The following is a 5,320-nucleotide window of genomic DNA, read 5'->3' as shown; positions in this document are numbered from 1 at the left end:
TTGTCAATTGGTGAAGCACGTCCGGTCCCCTCTTCTGGTAGGAATTAGGCAAAGAAAAGGTAGCACTAGCACGCTCGAATTTGGTGCTGCTATCTGTTGGCAAAAGATTGGGATGAGGATGGGAATCGAAAAATCGAGCAGCAAAATATCAAGTACCGGAGAACAAAAATAAATCGAGAAAGGGAAGGGCCACCAAACAAGCTGATGGAGAAGAAACTCATAGAATGGCGCCGGCTTGGAGATGAGTTTCATCGTGGGCGTGGTTGTCAGAGCTGCAGAGCTTCTTCGCAGGCAAATCAGAGCTACGAAGCGCCCCCGGTGGGTGGCGGCCTGGTGCCCCCTCCAGCGGACGGAGGCGCTCGTGTAGCCACCGTGCGGACGGGCGAGGGACCGGCACTGCAATGCGGATGTCGGGGTGGGAGCAGCCGGTAGGGTAGCAGGTGTGTGGATAAGAGGTGTTGTTCGGCTAGGCCGTATCGCAAAATCAGTCCGATACGTGACACGGCCACGTATCAACATTTACTGTATATATTTTTATTCTGAATACATTATCCATCACGTATCTATCATGTATCTTAGCCGTATCTGATACGGGATACGGCACCTCCCTCACGTATGCTCAGGCCTATTTCAGCACCAAGTATTTCTGAAGCAATGGACATACCACACAAGTTACAGAAACCAGAAAAGCATTCGCAGATTTGAATGTACAGTACCACACAAGCAAGCCGGCAACAAGGCCTTCAACCCCTCTGCATTTTCAGTTCGTGACAATTACTCAACACTACCACAAACTCGTCCTACAGCTAATCACAATCTTCGATTTTCAGATCCCAGAACAGCGTAGTAGTACATACAAACGCATCAACCAACTGTTCTACTACTATGAACTCGTGCTACCAACCACGCCCTCTAGTAGTACACACCAAAAATGAGGAACCACCCCTCGAATCTGGAATACGCCTTCAGCAGGTGCGATCAGCACCAAGCGAGCGCTGCGGCGGCGAGGACGGCGCCGGCTCCGGCCACCCTCCACGCGCCACGCCCGCCCGCGCCACCCGCAGCGCTGTTGCGGTGCCCGTGCGAACCTCCCGCGGCCGCCCTCGCGCCGACGCCGGCGGCGGCGCCCGCCCCCACCCCGCCGAGGAACGGGCGGCCGGGGCGGCCTCGTCCCGACCCTCCGCCACCTCTTCCTGAGCCGCCGCCGCCCCTCCCGCCTCCTCCTCCCCTCCCGCCACCCCCGCCGCGGCAGGAGGCGCCCTGGAAGTGCGCGGCCACGCAGAGCAGCGCCAGGGCCAGCGCCCAGGGCACCTTCGTCCCGCCTCTCATTGCCGTCCCCGATGCGGGTGGCTGAGGACCTGCGCGTCGCTTCGTGGTGGATGGAGATGGAGATGGGGGAAAGAGCAGGGGGGACAGAGAGCCGAGAGGCGTGTCTTTTTGCCTGTTAGGGCAGGGCAGGCAAAGAGCCGTGTCTTTGTGTCGCGCGGCGGTAAGGCTGGTCGATTTGGCACGGGCGGCGGTGTGGTGGAGCCCTGCGGGCATGCCAGTTGCCAGCTGCTGCTCGTCGTCGTGCTAGGCTGATATTTGGGCTCGTGGCGGCGTGGCGGGTCGACAAGTTGTCAAGTTCGGTTTCGATTTTTCCCTTCTTTTTTTCGAATGGATACGCGTACAGCTCGGATTGGCTGGACTTGTACATCCGTTTTGTAACTGCACGTTCTTGTACAGTTAGCCACGTGCACATGCTCGTGGCGTCAATATTTCTCGTGCCCGTGCCCGTGCGTTGCTGCCGGCACACAAATTTGAATAAAATAGTCATTATTTTTAAAAAAATCACAAATAAGGGAATGCAAGTTATAATGACAAAACATAATGGTCATATCATCCATGATGGTCATTCTAGGAAGAACTGATCAATAACACTGCACAAGATCAAAGGCTTATTTCACAAAGAGCAACACTTGAATTTCAATTACAACAAATATAAGCCCACCACCACGACTGTCATAATCATGATCAATGCTACGTCTGAGTGTCCATTACAGTAAAATTTCAATGTATTCATGGTAATGGCCCTTTGTATACTCAAAAAAAGTTACCCAATTGTTAACAAAGTGTGCCTTTGAAACAATTTTTTTAAGGATGGAACCCATTTTCCTGTTAGCGCATACGAAATTCAAATGGCAGACAGACAAATTAGACAGTAGACTTCAACTGAGAGGAACTTAGGAGTTGGTAGACACGGCTCCTTTGCATTTATAATCGATTTCCAAAACTGTGTCATCACATCACCACAAACTCGACCCTACATTGAGATTCAAGGTCATCACATCACCAGTCATAGAGAGGCAACATGAGTTTAGCCACAATTAAAAGGTTCAGCAAAAGGAGACATCTCTCAGAACTATATATCTTTGCAACAATCTAAAGAAGCTTTTGGTGACCAAACTCCACAGGTTAACAAAGCACACATCTAGTGTTAGCAGCCCTGCACAAAACTGGTACTCTGAATTTGCGGCTCTACACAAAAAAAGAGGAAAAATCTTGAAAATATACAAACTGCCGTAGAGCTCCAACACATCGAGTTCCATGACGCACTGCAATGGCAACTAATACAACAGGTCTGGGCAGTGCAAGCAGGATCAGCTGATATAAAATAAGTATTGCATTAGAGTGGTTTTCTCATGCATGGCAATGGTAATCTTGCATGCCCATTTTATGTTGCTTACCAACAGGTAGTCGTGAAAATCTCCAAATATAATGGGAATTTATACAGATGGCTTTAAATATAAAGGTGAAATCTTTAGATATCAAGCATTTCTTGTAGACTACTATGACAGGAGGGAGCAGAAGTTTCTAGCAACATATCCGAGTGTTGATGGCATAGAAAATTACCACAATTTGATGGCACACGAAGTCGCCATGATTTGATGGCATAGATACCGGAACCGAAGTAGAAGCCCAGACTGCACAGATAAGAGAAGGAAATTTTAAGTAGTAGAATTTTTAACAATGTTAGATGTTCCTTTGTCATATCAAATTCCATAGGTTGTAGGCACATGAGCAGACATGAATCCATATTCTAATATGAATTATGCAAAACTGCTCTCATACTACCAGTGCCTATGATGCATACTGCAAGGGTGACCTAGATTCCCAGCAAGTTTAACTCAACTGCGCAACCTTACTACTTTTCAGTTTTCATAGAAACTTTTTCAGTTCTCAACAGATATAGCATTTTCTTGCTGAATAATCTATAGTTGATAGGTATGGGATGATAAATAATTTTGATAGCTTGTGTAGCAATCAGTATAATCAAAACAGAAATTCATATATGATGATTACTGAGCTTTTATTAGCCACAAATCTGGGAACCGAAACAAAAAAAAAACACTGAGAGAGAACCTCAAAAACACTGCAGATTGGTTTCCACATCAATAAGCCAGACCAGCTATTGGTTTCCACATCAATAAGCCAGATCAGCTATTAGTTTACACATCAATAAGCCAGACTGCATCGTGTGCCCCACATCAATAAGCCATTCCTACATTCATTGGAGTTTCAAAGCCTAGTGCTAAATTTCTGTAGAGAGGAAAAATAAATTTGCTCCCTCAACGTAATTTGCTTGGCATACCTGCATGTCATCTTGCGGTGTATGGTACATATAAAATGATCTGAAGGCATTCATAAGCTATCTGAAAACAAGTATCAATGTATATGGACAGGACCGCACAGTCCCGCGCCGCTCCTGAACCAAACACAACCTTAAGTTCCATACTATAGTGTTCTCTAACAGATATAGTTCATTTATTGATATCAACCAAACTCAGAAAATCTGTTTGAAAACTTAAATAATATGAAACTTAGGTGCAGCACGCATATACAAGCTACAGGGCATTACCATGTTACACAAATTATTGAGATTGATGGACAAACAAACTTCCATCTACATTAGTTACTGTAGGAGGCAAGATTATCATCAACTCTACTATATAAGGGAATTCAGCAGTAGAACACCATGTACAGAGGATAATTGGCTAATATGTTAGTTGATGTTAGACAAAGCGGAAACTACCAAAGCAAAGCCAAGCTGATTGGGAAAAAAATCATTAGTTCTCAAATTGAGTGTATACAGACTATAGTATCTACTGAGATTTAAATGCTACTAACTACTACTGCATGTGTTCAAAAGAAATATATATTTGTATGCAGTGATGTCTTAATTTAACAAACTGGGACTTTCATTGAGTTAAACTTCAAATATCAGATTAATCTAATAACCTCCTGCTGCAGACAATCCTTCATCGGCATCAACACAACCAGGACACCATCAACATCCACGGCAGATGGTCAGAGGCAATGTTTTGCCCGGCGACAGAGTGAGCAACAATGTTTCCTGCATGCAGATCAGAGATTTATATCCATATGGCTACTTCAGGTGGATTACTACAAAATCAAGCTGTAACCCAGGCGAAAAAGACAAATCATACTAAAAACAATGACAATAGACAGGAAGAGAAGGCATGGAAGATAGAAAAAAAAAGGCACAAAAGATATCCATTCAGAGTTGTAGTGATGCTTGCAAGGGAGGTGCTGCCTTCAAGAGAGATTATCCAGCAAGGGACTAATGCTTAATGCCAGGTACAGTACAACTGAGCTATCATGAGTGTATTCCTCTTTCAAGTTTAACAAGTTTAATGGCTCTTAACTCAGACAAGAACAGGACATTTTTTAGATAGAAAAAAAATAAAAGACCAGCACTTTTCCTAGATTATCAATACTGTCAAGATATACTTTTGGACCAAAAGAACATCGAAGCCGCATCAATTGACCCTAAAATAATTGTGCAAAGGGTCTCAAACCATAGCCCATGAATCTAAATCCAAAAAATCCCTTCCAAGGAGTGACGCATTTAGGTTTGGGACCTCACCTCAGGGGATCAGAGCCTACGCACGGTCTCTGGTCACTGAAATAGCTGACGACGGCGCGGACGGACAGGTCAAGGCAGCAGTATGCACGAGCGTGGGATACAGCGGCAGCGTGACTGCATCCAGCGGCAAGACGGCGCTGCTGCCCCTCGGCTCCTCCGCATCGTGATCGCGCGAAGCCCTCCACTGTAACGGCTTCCACAGTCTCCTCCGCGGTGGCTCGGGGGGCAGTTCACAGGGCCACTGGTGACTGGGGCGGTGAGCGGCGGCTCCAACCGGACACCGGAGGTAGTACGCGGCATCAGGCGCGCTGGCCTTCGGGCATGGCACGGCCAAAGGGGAGGGGGCGGCGTCAACACAGCTCCGTCCCCTCCATGGATCTCGCCTTCGCCAAC

General features: G+C 46.6%; 1 long non-coding RNA gene across 5 annotated transcripts; it reads right to left on the bottom strand.

Annotated features, from left to right (window-relative positions):
• Positions 1-1,914: 1,914 nt before the first annotated feature.
• LOC101760258 lies at positions 1,915-5,314 on the bottom strand. Of its 5 annotated transcripts, none has more exons than XR_001163548.2 (3): positions 4,928-5,314; positions 2,893-4,393; positions 1,915-2,302 (listed from the first exon to the last, which is right to left on the bottom strand). It is a non-coding gene; the product is annotated as an uncharacterized LOC101760258 (long non-coding RNA). The 5 variants fall into 5 exon arrangements; XR_214842.3 differs by lacking the exon at positions 1,915-2,302 and adding an exon at positions 2,339-2,643; XR_002676678.1 differs by lacking the exon at positions 1,915-2,302 and having other exon boundaries at positions 2,339-2,963; positions 3,403-4,393.
• Positions 5,315-5,320: the final 6 nt, after the last annotated feature.

The sequence above is a fragment of the Setaria italica genome, chromosome III (genome assembly GCF_000263155.2).
Source record: "Setaria italica strain Yugu1 chromosome III, Setaria_italica_v2.0, whole genome shotgun sequence".
In the NCBI taxonomy this organism is placed as follows: domain Eukaryota; kingdom Viridiplantae; phylum Streptophyta; class Magnoliopsida; order Poales; family Poaceae; genus Setaria; species Setaria italica.
The sequence above is the reverse complement of the archived record's forward strand: the minus strand, read 5'-3'. Positions and strand labels throughout refer to the sequence as shown.